Genomic DNA, 24112 nt, shown 5'->3' on the forward strand with positions numbered 1-24112 from the left:
GAAGTCTGCCTCTGGGTAAGAAAAAGCTGAGCTGCACGTACGGAAAGCGGCAGAGGCCAGAGGCGGGGAGGGTGTGGCAAGGGCTGCCTGATTTGCATAGTGACGTGTTGCATCTTGGGAATGTACAGGCTTTGGAGCTTAACAGGTACTACAGGTGTCTGCCTGGCCTGAGAGATGCCTGTCTGGTGCTCCCCTCAGGACACACAGGCCTTCCATTCGAGCATGGAGGGTGAGGGACATGGGTCACCCTCATATACAGGGGTGTGGGCATGGGCAGGATAGGTTGTGGGGGACCCGTCAGGGCATTGCCCGTTTGGAAGCCCGTTCGGAAGGCGAGAGGAGGCGGGGCAGGAAACTCTGCTCAATTTCTTTCCCAGAGGCCTGTGGAGAACCCTTTGCACGTTTGAGCCAGCCGGGCCTGCATCAGCAGATCCTGCTCCACTGGGAAGGGAGAGCCTGTAGGCGTAAATCAAAAAAAGGGGAGAAATCTGCAAATTCTAGTGGCAGACCCATGTTGCCCAGGAAGCAATCAGTTTCTCCTGCTCCCTATAGTGGAAAAAGACATAGGAGGTGTATTTCTCTAGGCAGGGGCTCTGTGTAGATGGCACTTCATTGCTCTGGGAAGCATCCATGCTGGTAGAAGAGTAGCAGCAGACTCCACACCTGAGGCTTGAATGGGGACTGTTGGGGAGGGGCAGTGGGAGGCCGAGGAGGGCGGAGGAAAATGCTTTTCAAAAGCATCTGCACGTTCCTACAAACCTGCTGAAAACCCATACCAGGAATGGGGCTCGAACCCATGCGGACAAACGTCCATTGGATCTTAAGTCCAACGCCTTAACCACTCGGCCACCCTGGTGAGACCCAAGGATTTACTTTCTTCAACTCCCTTTTTATGCTTGCTGCTGTAGCACCAGCTGTCCAGCAAGAGGTGATTGCAGAGTTAAAAGGCTTTTGCAGGAGGTTAAAAGTAATTGCTTATAACAAACACACTGTGTGACACCTAACTTTCTCCCACTCGGACCTTACCGTTAATTTTTATATTGGAGTTAGCTTAGTCACAATAAGGGGGTGAGCAAGGCAGGCACACTAGAGCATCTACTCCCTGGTGGTCTAGTGGCTAGGATTTGGCGCTTTCACCGCCGCGGCCCGGGTTCGATTCCCGGTCAGGGAAGATCCCTCTAAAGCATAGATTGCTTAATTTGTCTCTGTATCTTTTTTAAAAGAAGGTCTTTAAAAAGGCACCCCTCCCAATAGATGAAAGCGGAGGAATGGGGCTTGTTCTCCTGTGCCCCAGGTTGCTTTGCCCCCATTGACCTAAGCCACCTTTGTGCGCACGCAGTCCCCCACCCAGTCAGGTGCTCTATGTTGGCGTGAAGTGCAGTACCAGCTCAACAGAAAGGTAAATTGCTGGAAAACCCTGCTGTGATGCATACATCTACTTTGGAGCACTCTTCTCCTTTGCACTCTTGAATCGCTTAAGCGCAATGTATTCTTCCAGCAAGCTGAATAACGAGATAGGTGAGAGAAGGTGTACCAGCTGTCTGTGCGCCATCAGCAGCCACTAGGTGTCCCTCTTGGGTTTTCCCGGGGATCCTGATTGTGCAGGAATTCATCGGTTCAGTAGCAAGGGGGAGAGGATGGCCTGTGCCTGGAAGTGACAGGCAGTCTGGTGGCATCATGAGGATTAAGTTCCGATTCATATTTGCTGTAGAATAAAATATGTTTTCAGCCCCCATGAGCTTTGTCACTCGGAGAGCAGTGTATGAACTTTTGCTGCACGGCTCTGGGCTCCCTGGTGGTCTAGTGGTTAGGATTCGGCGCTCTCACCGCCGCGGCCCGGGTTCGATTCCCGGTCAGGGAAAAGTCCCTCTTCTGACCTTGAAAGCTTTTCCTTCCCGTAGGTCAGGGCTTCTCAAAATGAAGTTGCTTTTCTGACTCACAATTTGCCTAGCATGACGCAGTATCGCTCAAAATATGATTTTCGCAAGGTTCCTTTAGAGCTGCTTCCCATGGTGGGAGGCAAGGCTCTTGAGCAAGTGAGATCCTGTATTCCGAGGCGCGCTTCCTTTTGTAGGCTTCTGACCCCATGGCCTGTGGCAGGTAGTCCTCCTTTGACTGGGCCGCAGGCTTTGTCTCCAAATGGCGTCCTGGACCCACTGCAACCCACCTGTTTGCTAAAACGGAAGTCTGCCTCTGGGTAAGAAAAAGCTGAGCTGCACGTACGGAAAGCGGCAGAGGCCAGAGGCGGGGAGGGTGTGGCAAGGGCTGCCTGATTTGCATAGTGACGTGTTGCATCTTGGGAATGTACAGGCTTTGGAGCTTAACAGGTACTGCAGGTGTCTGCCTGGCCTGAGAGATGCCTGTCTGGTGCTCCCCTCAGGACACACAGGCCTTCCATTCGAGCATGGAGGGTGAGGGACATGGGTCACCCTCATATACAGGGGTGTGGGCATGGGCAGGATAGGTTGTGGGGGACCCGTCAGGGCATTGCCCGTTTGGAAGCCCGTTCGGAAGGCGAGAGGAGGCGGGGCAGGAAACTCTGCTCAATTTCTTTCCCAGAGGCCTGTGGAGAACCCTTTGCACGTTTGAGCCAGCCGGGCCTGCATCAGCAGATCCTGCTCCACTGGGAAGGGAGAGCCTGTAGGCGTAAATCAAAAAAAGGGGAGAAATCTGCAAATTCTAGTGGCAGACCCATGTTGCCCAGGAAGCAATCAGTTTCTCCTGCTCCCTATAGTGGAAAAAGACATAGGAGGTGTATTTCTCTAGGCAGGGGCTCTGTGTAGATGGCACTTCATTGCTCTGGGAAGCATCCATGCTGGTAGAAGAGTAGCAGCAGACTCCACACCTGAGGCTTGAATGGGGACTGTTGGGGAGGGGCAGTGGGAGGCCGAGGAGGGCGGAGGAAAATGCTTTTCAAAAGCATCTGCACGTTCCTACAAACCTGCTGAAAACCCATACCAGGAATGGGGCTCGAACCCATGCGGACAAACGTCCATTGGATCTTAAGTCCAACGCCTTAACCACTCGGCCACCCTGGTGAGACCCAAGGATTTACTTTCTTCAACTCCCTTTTTATGCTTGCTACTGTAGCACCAGCTGTCCAGCAAGAGGTGATTGCAGAGTTAAAAGGCTTTTGCAGGAGGTTAAAAGTAATTGCTTATAACAAACACACTGTGTGACACCTAACTTTCTCCCACTCGGACCTTACCGTTAATTTTTATATTGGAGTTAGCTTAGTCACAATAAGGGGGTGAGCAAGGCAGTTACACTAGAGCATCTACTCCCTGGTGGTCTAGTGGCTAGGATTTGGCGCTTTCACCGCCGCGGCCCGGGTTCGATTCCCGGTCAGGGAAGATCCCTCTAAAGCATAGATTGCTTAATTTGTCTGTGTATCTTTTTTAAAAGAAGGTCTTTAAAAAGGCACCCCTCCCAATAGATGAAAGCGGAGGAATTGGGCTTGTTCTCCTGTGCCCCAGGTTGCTTTGCCCCCATTGACCTAAGCCACCTTTGTGCGCACGCAGTCCCCCACCCAGTCAGGTGCTCTATGTTGGCGTGAAGTGCAGTACCAGCTCAACAGAAAGGTAAATTGCTGGAAAACCCTGCTGTGATGCATACATCTACTTTGGAGCACTCTTCTCCTTTGCACTCTTGAATCGCTTAAGCGCAATGTATTCTTCCAGCAAGCTGAATAACGAGATAGGTGAGAGAAGGTGTACCAGCTGTCTGTGCGCCATCAGCAGCCACTAGGTGTCCCTCTTGGGTTTTCCCGGGGATCCTGATTGTGCAGGAATTCATCGGTTCAGTAGCAAGGGGGAGAGGATGGCCTGTGCCTGGAAGTGACAGGCAGTCTGGTGGCTTCATGAGGATTAAGTTCCGATTCATATTTGCTGTAGAATAAAATATGTTTTCAGCCCCCATGAGCTTTGTCACTCGGAGAGCAGTGTATGAACTTTTGCTGCACGGCTCTGGGCTCCCTGGTGGTCTAGTGGTTAGGATTCGGCGCTCTCACCGCCGCGGCCCGGGTTCGATTCCCGGTCAGGGAAAAGTCCCTCTTCTGACCTTGAAAGCTTTTCCTTCCCGTAGGTCAGGGCTTCTCAAAATGAAGTTGCTTTTCTGACTCACAATTTGCCTAGCATGACGCAGTATCGCTCAAAATATGATTTTCGCCAGGTTCCTTTAGAGCTGCTTCCCATGGTGGGAGGCAAGGCTCTTGAGCAAGTGAGATCCTGTATTCCGAGGCGCGCTTCCTTTTGTAGGCTTCTGACCCCATGGCCTGTGGCAGGTAGTCCTCCTTTGACTGGGCCGCAGGCTTTGTCTCCAAATGGCGTCCTGGACCCACTGCAACCCACCTGTTTGCTAAAACGGAAGTCTGCCTCTGGGTAAGAAAAAGCTGAGCTGCACGTACGGAAAGCGGCAGAGGCCAGAGGCGGGGAGGGTGTGGCAAGGGCTGCCTGATTTGCATAGTGACGTGTTGCATCTTGGGAATGTACAGGCTTTGGAGCTTAACAGGTACTACAGGTGTCTGCCTGGCCTGAGAGATGCCTGTCTGGTGCTCCCCTCAGGACACACAGGCCTTCCATTCGAGCATGGAGGGTGAGGGACATGGGTCACCCTCATATACAGGGGTGTGGGCATGGGCAGGATAGGTTGTGGGGGACCCGTCAGGGCATTGCCCGTTTGGAAGCCCGTTCGGAAGGCGAGAGGAGGCGGGGCAGGAAACTCTGCTCAATTTCTTTCCCAGAGGCCTGTGGAGAACCCTTTGCACGTTTGAGCCAGCCGGGCCTGCATCAGCAGATCCTGCTCCACTGGGAAGGGAGAGCCTGTAGGCGTAAATCAAAAAAAGGGGAGAAATCTGCAAATTCTAGTGGCAGACCCATGTTGCCCAGGAAGCAATCAGTTTCTCCTGCTCCCTATAGTGGAAAAAGACATAGGAGGTGTATTTCTCTAGGCAGGGGCTCTGTGTAGATGGCACTTCATTGCTCTGGGAAGCATCCATGCTGGTAGAAGAGTAGCAGCAGACTCCACACCTGAGGCTTGAATGGGGACTGTTGGGGAGGGGCAGTGGGAGGCCGAGGAGGGCGGAGGAAAATGCTTTTCAAAAGCATCTGCACGTTCCTACAAACCTGCTGAAAACCCATACCAGGAATGGGGCTCGAACCCATGCGGACAAACGTCCATTGGATCTTAAGTCCAACGCCTTAACCACTCGGCCACCCTGGTGAGACCCAAGGATTTACTTTCTTCAACTCCCTTTTTATGCTTGCTGCTGTAGCACCAGCTGTCCAGCAAGAGGTGATTGCAGAGTTAAAAGGCTTTTGCAGGAGGTTAAAAGTAATTGCTTATAACAAACACACTGTGTGACACCTAACTTTCTCCCACTCGGACCTTACCGTTAATTTTTATATTGGAGTTAGCTTAGTCACAATAAGGGGGTGAGCAAGGCAGGCACACTAGAGCATCTACTCCCTGGTGGTCTAGTGGCTAGGATTTGGCGCTTTCACCGCCGCGGCCCGGGTTCGATTCCCGGTCAGGGAAGATCCCTCTAAAGCATAGATTGCTTAATTTGTCTCTGTATCTTTTTTAAAAGAAGGTCTTTAAAAAGGCACCCCTCCCAATAGATGAAAGCGGAGGAATGGGGCTTGTTCTCCTGTGCCCCAGGTTGCTTTGCCCCCATTGACCTAAGCCACCTTTGTGCGCACGCAGTCCCCCACCCAGTCAGGTGCTCTATGTTGGCGTGAAGTGCAGTACCAGCTCAACAGAAAGGTAAATTGCTGGAAAACCCTGCTGTGATGCATACATCTACTTTGGAGCACTCTTCTCCTTTGCACTCTTGAATCGCTTAAGCGCAATGTATTCTTCCAGCAAGCTGAATAACGAGATAGGTGAGAGAAGGTGTACCAGCTGTCTGTGCGCCATCAGCAGCCACTAGGTGTCCCTCTTGGGTTTTCCCGGGGATCCTGATTGTGCAGGAATTCATCGGTTCAGTAGCAAGGGGGAGAGGATGGCCTGTGCCTGGAAGTGACAGGCAGTCTGGTGGCATCATGAGGATTAAGTTCCGATTCATATTTGCTGTAGAATAAAATATGTTTTCAGCCCCCATGAGCTTTGTCACTCGGAGAGCAGTGTATGAACTTTTGCTGCACGGCTCTGGGCTCCCTGGTGGTCTAGTGGTTAGGATTCGGCGCTCTCACCGCCGCGGCCCGGGTTCGATTCCCGGTCAGGGAAAAGTCCCTCTTCTGACCTTGAAAGCTTTTCCTTCCCGTAGGTCAGGGCTTCTCAAAATGAAGTTGCTTTTCTGACTCACAATTTGCCTAGCATGACGCAGTATCGCTCAAAATATGATTTTCGCAAGGTTCCTTTAGAGCTGCTTCCCATGGTGGGAGGCAAGGCTCTTGAGCAAGTGAGATCCTGTATTCCGAGGCGCGCTTCCTTTTGTAGGCTTCTGACCCCATGGCCTGTGGCAGGTAGTCCTCCTTTGACTGGGCCGCAGGCTTTGTCTCCAAATGGCGTCCTGGACCCACTGCAACCCACCTGTTTGCTAAAACGGAAGTCTGCCTCTGGGTAAGAAAAAGCTGAGCTGCACGTACGGAAAGCGGCAGAGGCCAGAGGCGGGGAGGGTGTGGCAAGGGCTGCCTGATTTGCATAGTGACGTGTTGCATCTTGGGAATGTACAGGCTTTGGAGCTTAACAGGTACTGCAGGTGTCTGCCTGGCCTGAGAGATGCCTGTCTGGTGCTCCCCTCAGGACACACAGGCCTTCCATTCGAGCATGGAGGGTGAGGGACATGGGTCACCCTCATATACAGGGGTGTGGGCATGGGCAGGATAGGTTGTGGGGGACCCGTCAGGGCATTGCCCGTTTGGAAGCCCGTTCGGAAGGCGAGAGGAGGCGGGGCAGGAAACTCTGCTCAATTTCTTTCCCAGAGGCCTGTGGAGAACCCTTTGCACGTTTGAGCCAGCCGGGCCTGCATCAGCAGATCCTGCTCCACTGGGAAGGGAGAGCCTGTAGGCGTAAATCAAAAAAAGGGGAGAAATCTGCAAATTCTAGTGGCAGACCCATGTTGCCCAGGAAGCAATCAGTTTCTCCTGCTCCCTATAGTGGAAAAAGACATAGGAGGTGTATTTCTCTAGGCAGGGGCTCTGTGTAGATGGCACTTCATTGCTCTGGGAAGCATCCATGCTGGTAGAAGAGTAGCAGCAGACTCCACACCTGAGGCTTGAATGGGGACTGTTGGGGAGGGGCAGTGGGAGGCCGAGGAGGGCGGAGGAAAATGCTTTTCAAAAGCATCTGCACGTTCCTACAAACCTGCTGAAAACCCATACCAGGAATGGGGCTCGAACCCATGCGGACAAACGTCCATTGGATCTTAAGTCCAACGCCTTAACCACTCGGCCACCCTGGTGAGACCCAAGGATTTACTTTCTTCAACTCCCTTTTTATGCTTGCTGCTGTAGCACCAGCTGTCCAGCAAGAGGTGATTGCAGAGTTAAAAGGCTTTTGCAGGAGGTTAAAAGTAATTGCTTATAACAAACACACTGTGTGACACCTAACTTTCTCCCACTCGGACCTTACCGTTAATTTTTATATTGGAGTTAGCTTAGTCACAATAAGGGGGTGAGCAAGGCAGGCACACTAGAGCATCTACTCCCTGGTGGTCTAGTGGCTAGGATTTGGCGCTTTCACCGCCGCGGCCCGGGTTCGATTCCCGGTCAGGGAAGATCCCTCTAAAGCATAGATTGCTTAATTTGTCTGTGTATCTTTTTTAAAAGAAGGTCTTTAAAAAGGCACCCCTCCCAATAGATGAAAGCGGAGGAATGGGGCTTGTTCTCCTGTGCCCCAGGTTGCTTTGCCCCCATTGACCTAAGCCACCTTTGTGCGCACGCAGTCCCCCACCCAGTCAGGTGCTCTATGTTGGCGTGAAGTGCAGTACCAGCTCAACAGAAAGGTAAATTGCTGGAAAACCCTGCTGTGATGCATACATCTACTTTGGAGCACTCTTCTCCTTTGCACTCTTGAATCGCTTAAGCGCAATGTATTCTTCCAGCAAGCTGAATAACGAGATAGGTGAGAGAAGGTGTACCAGCTGTCTGTGCGCCATCAGCAGCCACTAGGTGTCCCTCTTGGGTTTTCCCGGGGATCCTGATTGTGCAGGAATTCATCGGTTCAGTAGCAAGGGGGAGAGGATGGCCTGTGCCTGGAAGTGACAGGCAGTCTGGTGGCATCATGAGGATTAAGTTCCGATTCATATTTGCTGTAGAATAAAATATGTTTTCAGCCCCCATGAGCTTTGTCACTCGGAGAGCAGTGTATGAACTTTTGCTGCACGGCTCTGGGCTCCCTGGTGGTCTAGTGGTTAGGATTCGGCGCTCTCACCGCCGCGGCCCGGGTTCGATTCCCGGTCAGGGAAAAGTCCCTCTTCTGACCTTGAAAGCTTTTCCTTCCCGTAGGTCAGGGCTTCTCAAAATGAAGTTGCTTTTCTGACTCACAATTTGCCTAGCATGACGCAGTATCGCTCAAAATATGATTTTCGCAAGGTTCCTTTAGAGCTGCTTCCCATGGTGGGAGGCAAGGCTCTTGAGCAAGTGAGATCCTGTATTCCGAGGCGCGCTTCCTTTTGTAGGCTTCTGACCCCATGGCCTGTGGCAGGTAGTCCTCCTTTGACTGGGCCGCAGGCTTTGTCTCCAAATGGCGTCCTGGACCCACTGCAACCCACCTGTTTGCTAAAACGGAAGTCTGCCTCTGGGTAAGAAAAAGCTGAGCTGCACGTACGGAAAGCGGCAGAGGCCAGAGGCGGGGAGGGTGTGGCAAGGGCTGCCTGATTTGCATAGTGACCTGTTGCATCTTGGGAATGTACAGGCTTTGGAGCTTAACAGGTACTGCAGGTGTCTGCCTGGCCTGAGAGATGCCTGTCTGGTGCTCCCCTCAGGACACACAGGCCTTCCATTCGAGCATGGAGGGTGAGGGACATGGGTCACCCTCATATACAGGGGTGTGGGCATGGGCAGGATAGGTTGTGGGGGACCCGTCAGGGCATTGCCCGTTTGGAAGCCCGTTCGGAAGGCGAGAGGAGGCGGGGCAGGAAACTCTGCTCAATTTCTTTCCCAGAGGCCTGTGGAGAACCCTTTGCACGTTTGAGCCAGCCGGGCCTGCATCAGCAGATCCTGCTCCACTGGGAAGGGAGAGCCTGTAGGCGTAAATCAAAAAAAGGGGAGAAATCTGCAAATTCTAGCGGCAGACCCATGTTGCCCAGGAAGCAATCAGTTTCTCCTGCTCCCTATAGTGGAAAAAGACATAGGAGGTGTATTTCTCTAGGCAGGGGCTCTGTGTAGATGGCACTTCATTGCTCTGGGAAGCATCCATGCTGGTAGAAGAGTAGCAGCAGACTCCACACCTGAGGCTTGAATGGGGACTGTTGGGGAGGGGCAGTGGGAGGCCGAGGAGGGCGGAGGAAAATGCTTTTCAAAAGCATCTGCACGTTCCTACAAACCTGCTGAAAACCCATTCCAGGAATGGGGCTCGAACCCATGCGGACAAACGTCCATTGGATCTTAAGTCCAACGCCTTAACCACTCGGCCACCCTGGTGAGACCCAAGGATTTACTTTCTTCAACTCCCTTTTTATGCTTGCTGCTGTAGCACCAGCTGTCCAGCAAGAGGTGATTGCAGAGTTAAAAGGCTTTTGCAGGAGGTTAAAAGTAATTGCTTATAACAAACACACTGTGTGACACCTAACTTTCTCCCACTCGGACCTTACCGTTAATTTTTATATTGGAGTTAGCTTAGTCACAATAAGGGGGTGAGCAAGGCAGGCACACTAGAGCATCTACTCCCTGGTGGTCTAGTGGCTAGGATTCGGCGCTTTCACCGCCGCGGCCCGGGTTCGATTCCTGGTCAGGGAAGATCCCTCTAAAGCATAGATTGCTTAATTTGTCTGTGTATCTTTTTTAAAAGAAGGTCTTTAAAAAGGCACCCCTCCCAATAGATGAAAGCGGAGGAATGGGGCTTGTTCTCCTGTGCCCCAGGTTGCTTTGCCCCCATTGACCTAAGCCACCTTTGTGCGCACGCAGTCCCCCACCCAGTCAGGTGCTCTATGTTGGCGTGAAGTGCAGTACCAGCTCAACAGAAAGGTAAATTGCTGGAAAACCCTGCTGTGATGCATACATCTACTTTGGAGCACTCTTCTCCTTTGCACTCTTGAATCGCTTAAGCGCAATGTATTCTTCCAGCAAGCTGAATAACGAGATAGGTGAGAGAAGGTGTACCAGCTGTCTGTGCGCCATCAGCAGCCACTAGGTGTCCCTCTTGGGTTTTCCCAGGGATCCTGATTGTGCAGGAATTCATCGGTTCAGTAGCAAGGGGGAGAGGATGGCCTGTGCCTGGAAGTGACAGGCAGTCTGGTGGCATCATGAGGATTAAGTTCCGATTCATATTTGCTGTAGAATAAAATATGTTTTCAGCCCCCATGAGCTTTGTCACTCGGAGAGCAGTGTATGAACTTTTGCTGCACGGCTCTGGGCTCCCTGGTGGTCTAGTGGTTAGGATTCGGCGCTCTCACCGCCGCGGCCCGGGTTCGATTCCCGGTCAGGGAAAAGTCCCTCTTCTGACCTTGAAAGCTTTTCCTTCCCGTAGGTCAGGGCTTCTCAAAATGAAGTTGCTTTTCTGACTCACAATTTGCCTAGCATGACGCAGTATCGCTCAAAATATGATTTTCGCAAGGTTCCTTTAGAGCTGCTTCCCATGGTGGGAGGCAAGGCTCTTGAGCAAGTGAGATCCTGTATTCCGAGGCGCGCTTCCTTTTGTAGGCTTCTGACCCCATGGCCTGTGGCAGGTAGTCCTCCTTTGACTGGGCCGCAGGCTTTGTCTCCAAATGGCGTCCTGGACCCACTGCAACCCACCTGTTTGCTAAAACGGAAGTCTGCCTCTGGGTAAGAAAAAGCTGAGCTGCACGTACGGAAAGCGGCAGAGGCCAGAGGCGGGGAGGGTGTGGCAAGGGCTGCCTGATTTGCATAGTGACCTGTTGCATCTTGGGAATGTACAGGCTTTGGAGCTTAACAGGTACTGCAGGTGTCTGCCTGGCCTGAGAGATGCCTGTCTGGTGCTCCCCTCAGGACACACAGGCCTTCCATTCGAGCATGGAGGGTGAGGGACATGGGTCACCCTCATATACAGGGGTGTGGGCATGGGCAGGATAGGTTGTGGGGGACCCGTCAGGGCATTGCCCGTTTGGAAGCCCGTTCGGAAGGCGAGAGGAGGCGGGGCAGGAAACTCTGCTCAATTTCTTTCCCAGAGGCCTGTGGAGAACCCTTTGCACGTTTGAGCCAGCCGGGCCTGCATCAGCAGATCCTGCTCCACTGGGAAGGGAGAGCCTGTAGGCGTAAATCAAAAAAAGGGGAGAAATCTGCAAATTCTAGTGGCAGACCCATGTTGCCCAGGAAGCAATCAGTTTCTCCTGCTCCCTATAGTGGAAAAAGACATAGGAGGTGTATTTCTCTAGGCAGGGGCTCTGTGTAGATGGCACTTCATTGCTCTGGGAAGCATCCATGCTGGTAGAAGAGTAGCAGCAGACTCCACACCTGAGGCTTGAATGGGGACTGTTGGGGAGGGGCAGTGGGAGGCCGAGGAGGGCGGAGGAAAATGCTTTTCAAAAGCATCTGCACGTTCCTACAAACCTGCTGAAAACCCATACCAGGAATGGGGCTCGAACCCATGCGGACAAACGTCCATTGGATCTTAAGTCCAACGCCTTAACCACTCGGCCACCCTGGTGAGACCCAAGGATTTACTTTCTTCAACTCCCTTTTTATGCTTGCTACTGTAGCACCAGCTGTCCAGCAAGAGGTGATTGCAGAGTTAAAAGGCTTTTGCAGGAGGTTAAAAGTAATTGCTTATAACAAACACACTGTGTGACACCTAACTTTCTCCCACTCGGACCTTACCGTTAATTTTTATATTGGAGTTAGCTTAGTCACAATAAGGGGGTGAGCAAGGCAGTTACACTAGAGCATCTACTCCCTGGTGGTCTAGTGGCTAGGATTTGGCGCTTTCACCGCCGCGGCCCGGGTTCGATTCCCGGTCAGGGAAGATCCCTCTAAAGCATAGATTGCTTAATTTGTCTGTGTATCTTTTTTAAAAGAAGGTCTTTAAAAAGGCACCCCTCCCAATAGATGAAAGCGGAGGAATTGGGCTTGTTCTCCTGTGCCCCAGGTTGCTTTGCCCCCATTGACCTAAGCCACCTTTGTGCGCACGCAGTCCCCCACCCAGTCAGGTGCTCTATGTTGGCGTGAAGTGCAGTACCAGCTCAACAGAAAGGTAAATTGCTGGAAAACCCTGCTGTGATGCATACATCTACTTTGGAGCACTCTTCTCCTTTGCACTCTTGAATCGCTTAAGCGCAATGTATTCTTCCAGCAAGCTGAATAACGAGATAGGTGAGAGAAGGTGTACCAGCTGTCTGTGCGCCATCAGCAGCCACTAGGTGTCCCTCTTGGGTTTTCCCGGGGATCCTGATTGTGCAGGAATTCATCGGTTCAGTAGCAAGGGGGAGAGGATGGCCTGTGCCTGGAAGTGACAGGCAGTCTGGTGGCTTCATGAGGATTAAGTTCCGATTCATATTTGCTGTAGAATAAAATATGTTTTCAGCCCCCATGAGCTTTGTCACTCGGAGAGCAGTGTATGAACTTTTGCTGCACGGCTCTGGGCTCCCTGGTGGTCTAGTGGTTAGGATTCGGCGCTCTCACCGCCGCGGCCCGGGTTCGATTCCCGGTCAGGGAAAAGTCCCTCTTCTGACCTTGAAAGCTTTTCCTTCCCGTAGGTCAGGGCTTCTCAAAATGAAGTTGCTTTTCTGACTCACAATTTGCCTAGCATGACGCAGTATCGCTCAAAATATGATTTTCGCCAGGTTCCTTTAGAGCTGCTTCCCATGGTGGGAGGCAAGGCTCTTGAGCAAGTGAGATCCTGTATTCCGAGGCGCGCTTCCTTTTGTAGGCTTCTGACCCCATGGCCTGTGGCAGGTAGTCCTCCTTTGACTGGGCCGCAGGCTTTGTCTCCAAATGGCGTCCTGGACCCACTGCAACCCACCTGTTTGCTAAAACGGAAGTCTGCCTCTGGGTAAGAAAAAGCTGAGCTGCACGTACGGAAAGCGGCAGAGGCCAGAGGCGGGGAGGGTGTGGCAAGGGCTGCCTGATTTGCATAGTGACGTGTTGCATCTTGGGAATGTACAGGCTTTGGAGCTTAACAGGTACTACAGGTGTCTGCCTGGCCTGAGAGATGCCTGTCTGGTGCTCCCCTCAGGACACACAGGCCTTCCATTCGAGCATGGAGGGTGAGGGACATGGGTCACCCTCATATACAGGGGTGTGGGCATGGGCAGGATAGGTTGTGGGGGACCCGTCAGGGCATTGCCCGTTTGGAAGCCCGTTCGGAAGGCGAGAGGAGGCGGGGCAGGAAACTCTGCTCAATTTCTTTCCCAGAGGCCTGTGGAGAACCCTTTGCACGTTTGAGCCAGCCGGGCCTGCATCAGCAGATCCTGCTCCACTGGGAAGGGAGAGCCTGTAGGCGTAAATCAAAAAAAGGGGAGAAATCTGCAAATTCTAGTGGCAGACCCATGTTGCCCAGGAAGCAATCAGTTTCTCCTGCTCCCTATAGTGGAAAAAGACATAAGAGGTGTATTTCTCTAGGCAGGGGCTCTGTGTAGATGGCACTTCATTGCTCTGGGAAGCATCCATGCTGGTAGAAGAGTAGCAGCAGACTCCACACCTGAGGCTTGAATGGGGACTGTTGGGGAGGGGCAGTGGGAGGCCGAGGAGGGCGGAGGAAAATGCTTTTCAAAAGCATCTGCACGTTCCTACAAACCTGCTGAAAACCCATACCAGGAATGGGGCTCGAACCCATGCGGACAAACGTCCATTGGATCTTAAGTCCAACGCCTTAACCACTCGGCCACCCTGGTGAGACCCAAGGATTTACTTTCTTCAACTCCCTTTTTATGCTTGCTGCTGTAGCACCAGCTGTCCAGCAAGAGGTGATTGCAGAGTTAAAAGGCTTTTGCAGGAGGTTAAAAGTAATTGCTTATAACAAACACACTGTGTGACACCTAACTTTCTCCCACTCGGACCTTACCGTTAATTTTTATATTGGAGTTAGCTTAGTCACAATAAGGGGGTGAGCAAGGCAGGCACACTAGAGCATCTACTCCCTGGTGGTCTAGTGGCTAGGATTTGGCGCTTTCACCGCCGCGGCCCGGGTTCGATTCCCGGTCAGGGAAGATCCCTCTAAAGCATAGATTGCTTAATTTGTCTCTGTATCTTTTTTAAAAGAAGGTCTTTAAAAAGGCACCCCTCCCAATAGATGAAAGCGGAGGAATGGGGCTTGTTCTCCTGTGCCCCAGGTTGCTTTGCCCCCATTGACCTAAGCCACCTTTGTGCGCACGCAGTCCCCCACCCAGTCAGGTGCTCTATGTTGGCGTGAAGTGCAGTACCAGCTCAACAGAAAGGTAAATTGCTGGAAAACCCTGCTGTGATGCATACATCTACTTTGGAGCACTCTTCTCCTTTGCACTCTTGAATCGCTTAAGCGCAATGTATTCTTCCAGCAAGCTGAATAACGAGATAGGTGAGAGAAGGTGTACCAGCTGTCTGTGCGCCATCAGCAGCCACTAGGTGTCCCTCTTGGGTTTTCCCGGGGATCCTGATTGTGCAGGAATTCATCGGTTCAGTAGCAAGGGGGAGAGGATGGCCTGTGCCTGGAAGTGACAGGCAGTCTGGTGGCATCATGAGGATTAAGTTCCGATTCATATTTGCTGTAGAATAAAATATGTTTTCAGCCCCCATGAGCTTTGTCACTCGGAGAGCAGTGTATGAACTTTTGCTGCACGGCTCTGGGCTCCCTGGTGGTCTAGTGGTTAGGATTCGGCGCTCTCACCGCCGCGGCCCGGGTTCGATTCCCGGTCAGGGAAAAGTCCCTCTTCTGACCTTGAAAGCTTTTCCTTCCCGTAGGTCAGGGCTTCTCAAAATGAAGTTGCTTTTCTGACTCACAATTTGCCTAGCATGACGCAGTATCGCTCAAAATATGATTTTCGCAAGGTTCCTTTAGAGCTGCTTCCCATGGTGGGAGGCAAGGCTCTTGAGCAAGTGAGATCCTGTATTCCGAGGCGCGCTTCCTTTTGTAGGCTTCTGACCCCATGGCCTGTGGCAGGTAGTCCTCCTTTGACTGGGCCGCAGGCTTTGTCTCCAAATGGCGTCCTGGACCCACTGCAACCCACCTGTTTGCTAAAACGGAAGTCTGCCTCTGGGTAAGAAAAAGCTGAGCTGCACGTACGGAAAGCGGCAGAGGCCAGAGGCGGGGAGGGTGTGGCAAGGGCTGCCTGATTTGCATAGTGACGTGTTGCATCTTGGGAATGTACAGGCTTTGGAGCTTAACAGGTACTGCAGGTGTCTGCCTGGCCTGAGAGATGCCTGTCTGGTGCTCCCCTCAGGACACACAGGCCTTCCATTCGAGCATGGAGGGTGAGGGACATGGGTCACCCTCATATACAGGGGTGTGGGCATGGGCAGGATAGGTTGTGGGGGACCCGTCAGGGCATTGCCCGTTTGGAAGCCCGTTCGGAAGGCGAGAGGAGGCGGGGCAGGAAACTCTGCTCAATTTCTTTCCCAGAGGCCTGTGGAGAACCCTTTGCACGTTTGAGCCAGCCGGGCCTGCATCAGCAGATCCTGCTCCACTGGGAAGGGAGAGCCTGTAGGCGTAAATCAAAAAAAGGGGAGAAATCTGCAAATTCTAGTGGCAGACCCATGTTGCCCAGGAAGCAATCAGTTTCTCCTGCTCCCTATAGTGGAAAAAGACATAGGAGGTGTATTTCTCTAGGCAGGGGCTCTGTGTAGATGGCACTTCATTGCTCTGGGAAGCATCCATGCTGGTAGAAGAGTAGCAGCAGACTCCACACCTGAGGCTTGAATGGGGACTGTTGGGGAGGGGCAGTGGGAGGCCGAGGAGGGCGGAGGAAAATGCTTTTCAAAAGCATCTGCACGTTCCTACAAACCTGCTGAAAACCCATACCAGGAATGGGGCTCGAACCCATGCGGACAAACGTCCATTGGATCTTAAGTCCAACGCCTTAACCACTCGGCCACCCTGGTGAGACCCAAGGATTTACTTTCTTCAACTCCCTTTTTATGCTTGCTGCTGTAGCACCAGCTGTCCAGCAAGAGGTGATTGCAGAGTTAAAAGGCTTTTGCAGGAGGTTAAAAGTAATTGCTTATAACAAACACACTGTGTGACACCTAACTTTCTCCCACTCGGACCTTACCGTTAATTTTTATATTGGAGTTAGCTTAGTCACAATAAGGGGGTGAGCAAGGCAGGCACACTAGAGCATCTACTCCCTGGTGGTCTAGTGGCTAGGATTTGGCGCTTTCACCGCCGCGGCCCGGGTTCGATTCCCGGTCAGGGAAGATCCCTCTAAAGCATAGATTGCTTAATTTGTCTGTGTATCTTTTTTAAAAGAAGGTCTTTAAAAAGGCACCCCTCCCAATAGATGAAAGCGGAGGAATGGGGCTTGTTCTCCTGTGCCCCAGGTTGCTTTGCCCCCATTGACCTAAGCCACCTTTGTGCGCACGCAGTCCCCCACCCAGTCAGGTGCTCTATGTTGGCGTGAAGTGCAGTACCAGCTCAACAGAAAGGTAAATTGCTGGAAAACCCTGCTGTGATGCATACATCTACTTTGGAGCACTCTTCTCCTTTGCACTCTTGAATCGCTTAAGCGCAATGTATTCTTCCAGCAAGCTGAATAACGAGATAGGTGAGAGAAGGTGTACCAGCTGTCTGTGCGCCATCAGCAGCCACTAGGTGTCCCTCTTGGGTTTTCCCGGGGATCCTGATTGTGCAGGAATTCATCGGTTCAGTAGCAAGGGGGAGAGGATGGCCTGTGCCTGGAAGTGACAGGCAGTCTGGTGGCATCATGAGGATTAAGTTCCGATTCATATTTGCTGTAGAATAAAATATGTTTTCAGCCCCCATGAGCTTTGTCACTCGGAGAGCAGTGTATGAACTTTTGCTGCACGGCTCTGGGCTCCCTGGTGGTCTAGTGGTTAGGATTCGGCGCTCTCACCGCCGCGGCCCGGGTTCGATTCCCGGTCAGGGAAAAGTCCCTCTTCTGACCTTGAAAGCTTTTCCTTCCCGTAGGTCAGGGCTTCTCAAAATGAAGTTGCTTTTCTGACTCACAATTTGCCTAGCATGACGCAGTATCGCTCAAAATATGATTTTCGCAAGGTTCCTTTAGAGCTGCTTCCCATGGTGGGAGGCAAGGCTCTTGAGCAAGTGAGATCCTGTATTCCGAGGCGCGCTTCCTTTTGTAGGCTTCTGACCCCATGGCCTGTGGCAGGTAGTCCTCCTTTGACTGGGCCGCAGGCTTTGTCTCCAAATGGCGTCCTGGACCCACTGCAACCCACCTGTTTGCTAAAACGGAAGTCTGCCTCTGGGTAAGAAAAAGCTGAGCTGCACGTACGGAAAGCGGCAGAGGCCAGAGGCGGGGAGGGTGTGGCAAGGGCTGCCTGATTTGCATAGTGACGTGTTGCATCTTGGGAATGTACAGGCTTTGGAGCTTAACAGGTACTGCAGGTGTCTGCCTGGCCTGAGAGATGCCTGTCTGGTGCTCCCCTCAGGACACACAGGCCTTCCATTCGAGCATGGAGGGTGAGGGACATGGGTCACCCTCATATACAGGGGTGTGGGCATGGGCAGGATAGGTTGTGGGGGACCCGTCAGGGCATTGCCCGTTTGGAAGCCCGTTCGGAAGGCGAGAGGAGGCGGGGCAGGAAACTCTGCTCAATTTCTTTCCCAGAGGCCTGTGGAGAACCCTTTGCACGTTTGAGCCAGCCGGGCCTGCATCAGCAGATCCTGCTCCACTGGGAAGGGAGAGCCTGTAGGCGTAAATCAAAAAAAGGGGAGAAATCTGCAAATTCTAGTGGCAGACCCATGTTGCCCAGGAAGCAATCAGTTTCTCCTGCTCCCTATAGTGGAAAAAGACATAGGAGGTGTATTTCTCTAGGCAGGGGCTCTGTGTAGATGGCACTTCATTGCTCTGGGAAGCATCCATGCTGGTAGAAGAGTAGCAGCAGACTCCACACCTGAGGCTTGAATGGGGACTGTTGGGGAGGGGCAGTGGGAGGCCGAGGAGGGCGGAGGAAAATGCTTTTCAAAAGCATCTGCACGTTCCTACAAACCTGCTGAAAACCCATACCAGGAATGGGGCTCGAACCCATGCGGACAAACGTCCATTGGATCTTAAGTCCAACGCCTTAACCACTCGGCCACCCTGGTGAGACCCAAGGATTTACTTTCTTCAACTCCCTTTTTATGCTTGCTACTGTAGCACCAGCTGTCCAGCAAGAGGTGATTGCAGAGTTAAAAGGCTTTTGCAGGAGGTTAAAAGTAATTGCTTATAACAAACACACTGTGTGACACCTAACTTTCTCCCACTCGGACCTTACCGTTAATTTTTATATTGGAGTTAGCTTAGTCACAATAAGGGGGTGAGCAGGGCAGTTACACTAGAGCATCTACTCCCTGGTGGTCTAGTGGCTAGGATTTGGCGCTTTCACCGCCGCGGCCCGGGTTCGATTCCCGGTCAGGGAAGATCCCTCTAAAGCATAGATTGCTTAATTTGTCTGTGTATCTTTTTTAAAAGAAGGTCTTTAAAAAGGCACCCCTCCCAATAGATGAAAGCGGAGGAATTGGGCTTGTTCTCCTGTGCCCCAGGTTGCTTTGCCCCCATTGACCTAAGCCACCTTTGTGCGCACGCAGTCCCCCACCCAGTCAGGTGCTCTATGTTGGCGTGAAGTGCAGTACCAGCTCAACAGAAAGGTAAATTGCTGGAAAACCCTGCTGTGATGCATACATCTACTTTGGAGCACTCTTCTCCTTTGCACTCTTGAATCGCTTAAGCGCAATGTATTCTTCCAGCAAGCTGAATAACGAGATAGGTGAGAGAAGGTGTACCAGCTGTCTGTGCGCCATCAGCAGCCACTAGGTGTCCCTCTTGGGTTTTCCCGGGGATCCTGATTGTGCAGGAATTCATCGGTTCAGTAGCAAGGGGGAGAGGATGGCCTGTGCCTGGAAGTGACAGGCAGTCTGGTGGCTTCATGAGGATTAAGTTCCGATTCATATTTGCTGTAGAATAAAATATGTTTTCAGCCCCCATGAGCTTTGTCACTCGGAGAGCAGTGTATGAACTTTTGCTGCACGGCTCTGGGCTCCCTGGTGGTCTAGTGGTTAGGATTCGGCGCTCTCACCGCCGCGGCCCGGGTTCGATTCCCGGTCAGGGAAAAGTCCCTCTTCTGACCTTGAAAGCTTTTCCTTCCCGTAGGTCAGGGCTTCTCAAAATGAAGTTGCTTTTCTGACTCACAATTTGCCTAGCATGACGCAGTATCGCTCAAAATATGATTTTCGCCAGGTTCCTTTAGAGCTGCTTCCCATGGTGGGAGGCAAGGCTCTTGAGCAAGTGAGATCCTGTATTCCGAGGCGCGCTTCCTTTTGTAGGCTTCTGACCCCATGGCCTGTGGCAGGTAGTCCTCCTTTGACTGGGCCGCAGGCTTTGTCTCCAAATGGCGTCCTGGACCCACTGCAACCCACCTGTTTGCTAAAACGGAAGTCTGCCTCTGGGTAAGAAAAAGCTGAGCTGCACGTACGGAAAGCGGCAGAGGCCAGAGGCGGGGAGGGTGTGGCAAGGGCTGCCTGATTTGCATAGTGACGTGTTGCATCTTGGGAATGTACAGGCTTTGGAGCTTAACAGGTACTACAGGTGTCTGCCTGGCCTGAGAGATGCCTGTCTGGTGCTCCCCTCAGGACACACAGGCCTTCCATTCGAGCATGGAGGGTGAGGGACATGGGTCACCCTCATATACAGGGGTGTGGGCATGGGCAGGATAGGTTGTGGGGGACCCGTCAGGGCATTGCCCGTTTGGAAGCCCGTTCGGAAGGCGAGAGGAGGCGGGGCAGGAAACTCTGCTCAATTTCTTTCCCAGAGGCCTGTGGAGAACCCTTTGCACGTTTGAGCCAGCCGGGCCTGCATCAGCAGATCCTGCTCCACTGGGAAGGGAGAGCCTGTAGGCGTAAATCAAAAAAAGGGGAGAAATCTGCAAATTCTAGTGGCAGACCCATGTTGCCCAGGAAGCAATCAGTTTCTCCTGCTCCCTATAGTGGAAAAAGACATAGGAGGTGTATTTCTCTAGGCAGGGGCTCTGTGTAGATGGCACTTCATTGCTCTGGGAAGCATCCATGCTGGTAGAAGAGTAGCAGCAGACTCCACACCTGAGGCTTGAATGGGGACTGTTGGGGAGGGGCAGTGGGAGGCCGAGGAGGGCGGAGGAAAATGCTTTTCAAAAGCATCTGCACGTTCCTACAAACCTGCTGAAAACCCATACCAGGAATGGGGCTCGAACCCATGCGGACAAACGTCCATTGGATCTTAAGTCCAACGCCTTAACCACTCGGCCACCCTGGTGAGACCCAAGGATTTACTTTCTTCAACTCCCTTTTTATGCTTGCTGCTGTAGCACCAGCTGTCCAGCAAGAGGTGATTGCAGAGTTAAAAGGCTTTTGCAGGAGGTTAAAAGTAATTGCTTATAACAAACACACTGTGTGACACCTAACTTTCTCCCACTCGGACCTTACCGTTAATTTTTATATTGGAGTTAGCTTAGTCACAATAAGGGGGTGAGCAAGGCAGGCACACTAGAGCATCTACTCCCTGGTGGTCTAGTGGCTAGGATTTGGCGCTTTCACCGCCGCGGCCCGGGTTCGATTCCCGGTCAGGGAAGATCCCTCTAAAGCATAGATTGCTTAATTTGTCTCTGTATCTTTTTTAAAAGAAGGTCTTTAAAAAGGCACCCCTCCCAATAGATGAAAGCGGAGGAATGGGGCTTGTTCTCCTGTGCCCCAGGTTGCTTTGCCCCCATTGACCTAAGCCACCTTTGTGCGCACGCAGTCCCCCACCCAGTCAGGTGCTCTATGTTGGCGTGAAGTGCAGTACCAGCTCAACAGAAAGGTAAATTGCTGGAAAACCCTGCTGTGATGCATACATCTACTTTGGAGCACTCTTCTCCTTTGCACTCTTGAATCGCTTAAGCGCAATGTATTCTTCCAGCAAGCTGAATAACGAGATAGGTGAGAGAAGGTGTACCAGCTGTCTGTGCGCCATCAGCAGCCACTAGGTGTCCCTCTTGGGTTTTCCCGGGGATCCTGATTGTGCAGGAATTCATCGGTTCAGTAGCAAGGGGGAGAGGATGGCCTGTGCCTGGAAGTGACAGGCAGTCTGGTGGCATCATGAGGATTAAGTTCCGATTCATATTTGCTGTAGAATAAAATATGTTTTCAGCCCCCATGAGCTTTGTCACTCGGAGAGCAGTGTATGAACTTTTGCTGCACGGCTCTGGGCTCCCTGGTGGTCTAGTGGTTAGGATTCGGCGCTCTCACCGCCGCGGCCCGGGTTCGATTCCCGGTCAGGGAAAAGTCCCTCTTCTGACCTTGAAAGCTTTTCCTTCCCGTAGGTCAGGGCTTCTCAAAATGAAGTTGCTTTTCTGACTCACAATTTGCCTAGCATGACGCAGTATCGCTCAAAATATGATTTTCGCAAGGTTCCTTTAGAGCTGCTTCCCATGGTGGGAGGCAAGGCTCTTGAGCAAGTGAGATCCTGTATTCCGAGGCGCGCTTCCTTTTGTAGGCTTCTGACCCCATGGCCTGTGGCAGGTAGTCCTCCTTTGACTGGGCCGCAGGCTTTGTCTCCAAATGGCGTCCTGGACCCACTGCAACCCACCTGTTTGCTAAAACGGAAGTCTGCCTCTGGGTAAGAAAAAGCTGAGCTGCACGTACGGAAAGCGGCAGAGGCCAGAGGCGGGGAGGGTGTGGCAAGGGCTGCCTGATTTGCATAGTGACGTGTTGCATCTTGGGAATGTACAGGCTTTGGAGCTTAACAGGTACTGCAGGTGTCTGCCTGGCCTGAGAGATGCCTGTCTGGTGCTCCCCTCAGGACACACAGGCCTTCCATTCGAGCATGGAGGGTGAGGGACATGGGTCACCCTCATATACAGGGGTGTGGGCATGGGCAGGATAGGTTGTGGGGGACCCGTCAGGGCATTGCCCGTTTGGAAGCCCGTTCGGAAGGCGAGAGGAGGCGGGGCAGGAAACTCTGCTCAATTTCTTTCCCAGAGGCCTGTGGAGAACCCTTTGCACGTTTGAGCCAGCCGGGCCTGCATCAGCAGATCCTGCTCCACTGGGAAGGGAGAGCCTGTAGGCGTAAATCAAAAAAAGGGGAGAAATCTGCAAATTCTAGTGGCAGACCCATGTTGCCCAGGAAGCAATCAGTTTCTCCTGCTCCCTATAGTGGAAAAAGACATAGGAGGTGTATTTCTCTAGGCAGGGGCTCTGTGTAGATGGCACTTCATTGCTCTGGGAAGCATCCATGCTGGTAGAAGAGTAGCAGCAGACTCCACACCTGAGGCTTGAATGGGGACTGTTGGGGAGGGGCAGTGGGAGGCCGAGGAGGGCGGAGGAAAATGCTTTTCAAAAGCATCTGCACGTTCCTACAAACCTGCTGAAAACCCATACCAGGAATGGGGCTCGAACCCATGCGGACAAACGTCCATTGGATCTTAAGTCCAACGCCTTAACCACTCGGCCACCCTGGTGAGACCCAAGGATTTACTTTCTTCAACTCCCTTTTTATGCTTGCTGCTGTAGCACCAGCTGTCCAGCAAGAGGTGATTGCAGAGTTAAAAGGCTTTTGCAGGAGGTTAAAAGTAATTGCTTATAACAAACACACTGTGTGACACCTAACTTTCTCCCACTCGGACCTTACCGTTAATTTTTATATTGGAGTTAGCTTAGTCACAATAAGGGGGTGAGCAAGGCAGGCACACTAGAGCATCTACTCCCTGGTGGTCTAGTGGCTAGGATTTGGCGCTTTCACCGCCGCGGCCCGGGTTCGATTCCCGGTCAGGGAAGATCCCTCTAAAGCATAGATTGCTTAATTTGTCTGTGTATCTTTTTTAAAAGAAGGTCTTTAAAAAGGCACCCCTCCCAATAGATGAAAGCGGAGGAATGGGGCTTGTTCTCCTGTGCCCCAGGTTGCTTTGCCCCCATTGACCTAAGCCACCTTTGTGCGCACGCAGTCCCCCACCCAGTCAGGTGCTCTATGTTGGCGTGAAGTGCAGTACCAGCTCAACAGAAAGGTAAATTGCTGGAAAACCCTGCTGTGATGCATACATCTACTTTGGAGCACTCTTCTCCTTTGCACTCTTGAATCGCTTAAGCGCAATGTATTCTTCCAGCAAGCTGAATAACGAGATAGGTGAGAGAAGGTGTACCAGCTGTCTGTGCGCCATCAGCAGCCACTAGGTGTCCCTCTTGGGTTTTCCCGGGGATCCTGATTGTGCAGGAATTCATCGGTTCAGTAGCAAGGGGGAGAGGATGGCCTGTGCCTGGAAGTGACAGGCAGTCTGGTGGCATCATGAGGATTAAGTTCCGATTCATATTTGCTGTAGAATAAAATATGTTTTCAGCCCCCATGAGCTTTGTCACTCGGAGAGCAGTGTATGAACTTTTGCTGCACGGCTCTGGGCTCCCTGGTGGTCTAGTGGTTAGGATTCGGCGCTCTCACCGCCGCGGCCCGGGTTCGATTCCCGGTCAGGGAAAAGTCCCTCTTCTGACCTTGAAAGCTTTTCCTTCCCGTAGGTCAGGGCTTCTCAAAATGAAGTTGCTTTTCTGACTCACAATTTGCCTAGCATGACGCAGTATCGCTCAAAATATGATTTTCGCAAGGTTCCTTTAGAGCTGCTTCCCATGGTGGGAGGCAAGGCTCTTGAGCAAGTGAGATCCTGTATTCCGAGGCGCGCTTCCTTTTGTAGGCTTCTGACCCCATGGCCTGTGGCAGGTAGTCCTCCTTTGACTGGGCCGCAGGCTTTGTCTCCAAATGGCGTCCTGGACCCACTGCAACCCACCTGTTTGCTAAAACGGAAGTCTGCCTCTGGGTAAGAAAAAGCTGAGCTGCACGTACGGAAAGCGGCAGAGGCCAGAGGCGGGGAGGGTGTGGCAAGGGCTGCCTGATTTGCATAGTGACGTGTTG

General features: G+C 52.2%; 33 non-coding genes across 33 annotated transcripts; 22 read left to right on the top strand and 11 right to left on the bottom strand.

Moving 5' to 3' along the window:
- Nucleotides 1–773: 773 nt before the first annotated feature.
- On the bottom strand, nt 774–856 carry TRNAL-UAA (transfer RNA leucine (anticodon UAA)). Its single transcript has one exon. It is a non-coding gene; the product is annotated as a tRNA-Leu (tRNA).
- Nucleotides 857–1099: 243 nt separating this feature from the next.
- On the top strand, nt 1100–1171 carry TRNAE-UUC (transfer RNA glutamic acid (anticodon UUC)). The gene has a single exon. It is a non-coding gene; the product is annotated as a tRNA-Glu (tRNA).
- Nucleotides 1172–1789: 618 nt separating this feature from the next.
- TRNAE-CUC (transfer RNA glutamic acid (anticodon CUC)) lies at nt 1790–1861 on the top strand. The gene has a single exon. It is a non-coding gene; the product is annotated as a tRNA-Glu (tRNA).
- A 1094-nt stretch (nt 1862–2955) lies between these two features.
- On the bottom strand, nt 2956–3038 carry TRNAL-UAA (transfer RNA leucine (anticodon UAA)). The gene has a single exon. It is a non-coding gene; the product is annotated as a tRNA-Leu (tRNA).
- Nucleotides 3039–3281: 243 nt separating this feature from the next.
- TRNAE-UUC (transfer RNA glutamic acid (anticodon UUC)) lies at nt 3282–3353 on the top strand. Its single transcript has one exon. It is a non-coding gene; the product is annotated as a tRNA-Glu (tRNA).
- Nucleotides 3354–3971: 618 nt separating this feature from the next.
- TRNAE-CUC (transfer RNA glutamic acid (anticodon CUC)) lies at nt 3972–4043 on the top strand. The gene has a single exon. It is a non-coding gene; the product is annotated as a tRNA-Glu (tRNA).
- A 1094-nt stretch (nt 4044–5137) lies between these two features.
- Nucleotides 5138–5220, bottom strand: TRNAL-UAA (transfer RNA leucine (anticodon UAA)). The gene has a single exon. It is a non-coding gene; the product is annotated as a tRNA-Leu (tRNA).
- Nucleotides 5221–5463: 243 nt separating this feature from the next.
- On the top strand, nt 5464–5535 carry TRNAE-UUC (transfer RNA glutamic acid (anticodon UUC)). Its single transcript has one exon. It is a non-coding gene; the product is annotated as a tRNA-Glu (tRNA).
- Nucleotides 5536–6153: 618 nt separating this feature from the next.
- TRNAE-CUC (transfer RNA glutamic acid (anticodon CUC)) lies at nt 6154–6225 on the top strand. Its single transcript has one exon. It is a non-coding gene; the product is annotated as a tRNA-Glu (tRNA).
- A 1094-nt stretch (nt 6226–7319) lies between these two features.
- On the bottom strand, nt 7320–7402 carry TRNAL-UAA (transfer RNA leucine (anticodon UAA)). Its single transcript has one exon. It is a non-coding gene; the product is annotated as a tRNA-Leu (tRNA).
- Nucleotides 7403–7645: 243 nt separating this feature from the next.
- On the top strand, nt 7646–7717 carry TRNAE-UUC (transfer RNA glutamic acid (anticodon UUC)). The gene has a single exon. It is a non-coding gene; the product is annotated as a tRNA-Glu (tRNA).
- Nucleotides 7718–8335: 618 nt separating this feature from the next.
- Nucleotides 8336–8407, top strand: TRNAE-CUC (transfer RNA glutamic acid (anticodon CUC)). Its single transcript has one exon. It is a non-coding gene; the product is annotated as a tRNA-Glu (tRNA).
- Nucleotides 8408–9501: 1094 nt separating this feature from the next.
- On the bottom strand, nt 9502–9584 carry TRNAL-UAA (transfer RNA leucine (anticodon UAA)). Its single transcript has one exon. It is a non-coding gene; the product is annotated as a tRNA-Leu (tRNA).
- Nucleotides 9585–9827: 243 nt separating this feature from the next.
- Nucleotides 9828–9899, top strand: TRNAE-UUC (transfer RNA glutamic acid (anticodon UUC)). Its single transcript has one exon. It is a non-coding gene; the product is annotated as a tRNA-Glu (tRNA).
- A 618-nt stretch (nt 9900–10517) lies between these two features.
- Nucleotides 10518–10589, top strand: TRNAE-CUC (transfer RNA glutamic acid (anticodon CUC)). Its single transcript has one exon. It is a non-coding gene; the product is annotated as a tRNA-Glu (tRNA).
- A 1094-nt stretch (nt 10590–11683) lies between these two features.
- On the bottom strand, nt 11684–11766 carry TRNAL-UAA (transfer RNA leucine (anticodon UAA)). The gene has a single exon. It is a non-coding gene; the product is annotated as a tRNA-Leu (tRNA).
- A 243-nt stretch (nt 11767–12009) lies between these two features.
- TRNAE-UUC (transfer RNA glutamic acid (anticodon UUC)) lies at nt 12010–12081 on the top strand. Its single transcript has one exon. It is a non-coding gene; the product is annotated as a tRNA-Glu (tRNA).
- A 618-nt stretch (nt 12082–12699) lies between these two features.
- On the top strand, nt 12700–12771 carry TRNAE-CUC (transfer RNA glutamic acid (anticodon CUC)). The gene has a single exon. It is a non-coding gene; the product is annotated as a tRNA-Glu (tRNA).
- A 1094-nt stretch (nt 12772–13865) lies between these two features.
- TRNAL-UAA (transfer RNA leucine (anticodon UAA)) lies at nt 13866–13948 on the bottom strand. The gene has a single exon. It is a non-coding gene; the product is annotated as a tRNA-Leu (tRNA).
- A 243-nt stretch (nt 13949–14191) lies between these two features.
- Nucleotides 14192–14263, top strand: TRNAE-UUC (transfer RNA glutamic acid (anticodon UUC)). Its single transcript has one exon. It is a non-coding gene; the product is annotated as a tRNA-Glu (tRNA).
- Nucleotides 14264–14881: 618 nt separating this feature from the next.
- On the top strand, nt 14882–14953 carry TRNAE-CUC (transfer RNA glutamic acid (anticodon CUC)). The gene has a single exon. It is a non-coding gene; the product is annotated as a tRNA-Glu (tRNA).
- Nucleotides 14954–16047: 1094 nt separating this feature from the next.
- On the bottom strand, nt 16048–16130 carry TRNAL-UAA (transfer RNA leucine (anticodon UAA)). Its single transcript has one exon. It is a non-coding gene; the product is annotated as a tRNA-Leu (tRNA).
- Nucleotides 16131–16373: 243 nt separating this feature from the next.
- TRNAE-UUC (transfer RNA glutamic acid (anticodon UUC)) lies at nt 16374–16445 on the top strand. The gene has a single exon. It is a non-coding gene; the product is annotated as a tRNA-Glu (tRNA).
- A 618-nt stretch (nt 16446–17063) lies between these two features.
- TRNAE-CUC (transfer RNA glutamic acid (anticodon CUC)) lies at nt 17064–17135 on the top strand. Its single transcript has one exon. It is a non-coding gene; the product is annotated as a tRNA-Glu (tRNA).
- Nucleotides 17136–18229: 1094 nt separating this feature from the next.
- On the bottom strand, nt 18230–18312 carry TRNAL-UAA (transfer RNA leucine (anticodon UAA)). Its single transcript has one exon. It is a non-coding gene; the product is annotated as a tRNA-Leu (tRNA).
- Nucleotides 18313–18555: 243 nt separating this feature from the next.
- Nucleotides 18556–18627, top strand: TRNAE-UUC (transfer RNA glutamic acid (anticodon UUC)). The gene has a single exon. It is a non-coding gene; the product is annotated as a tRNA-Glu (tRNA).
- A 618-nt stretch (nt 18628–19245) lies between these two features.
- Nucleotides 19246–19317, top strand: TRNAE-CUC (transfer RNA glutamic acid (anticodon CUC)). The gene has a single exon. It is a non-coding gene; the product is annotated as a tRNA-Glu (tRNA).
- A 1094-nt stretch (nt 19318–20411) lies between these two features.
- On the bottom strand, nt 20412–20494 carry TRNAL-UAA (transfer RNA leucine (anticodon UAA)). Its single transcript has one exon. It is a non-coding gene; the product is annotated as a tRNA-Leu (tRNA).
- Nucleotides 20495–20737: 243 nt separating this feature from the next.
- TRNAE-UUC (transfer RNA glutamic acid (anticodon UUC)) lies at nt 20738–20809 on the top strand. The gene has a single exon. It is a non-coding gene; the product is annotated as a tRNA-Glu (tRNA).
- Nucleotides 20810–21427: 618 nt separating this feature from the next.
- Nucleotides 21428–21499, top strand: TRNAE-CUC (transfer RNA glutamic acid (anticodon CUC)). Its single transcript has one exon. It is a non-coding gene; the product is annotated as a tRNA-Glu (tRNA).
- Nucleotides 21500–22593: 1094 nt separating this feature from the next.
- TRNAL-UAA (transfer RNA leucine (anticodon UAA)) lies at nt 22594–22676 on the bottom strand. The gene has a single exon. It is a non-coding gene; the product is annotated as a tRNA-Leu (tRNA).
- Nucleotides 22677–22919: 243 nt separating this feature from the next.
- On the top strand, nt 22920–22991 carry TRNAE-UUC (transfer RNA glutamic acid (anticodon UUC)). Its single transcript has one exon. It is a non-coding gene; the product is annotated as a tRNA-Glu (tRNA).
- A 618-nt stretch (nt 22992–23609) lies between these two features.
- On the top strand, nt 23610–23681 carry TRNAE-CUC (transfer RNA glutamic acid (anticodon CUC)). Its single transcript has one exon. It is a non-coding gene; the product is annotated as a tRNA-Glu (tRNA).
- Nucleotides 23682–24112: the final 431 nt, after the last annotated feature.

Source organism: Lissotriton vulgaris, chromosome 4_1 (genome assembly GCF_964263255.1).
Source record: "Lissotriton vulgaris chromosome 4_1, aLisVul1.2, whole genome shotgun sequence".
NCBI classification, from domain to species: Eukaryota; Metazoa; Chordata; class Amphibia; order Caudata; family Salamandridae; genus Lissotriton; species Lissotriton vulgaris.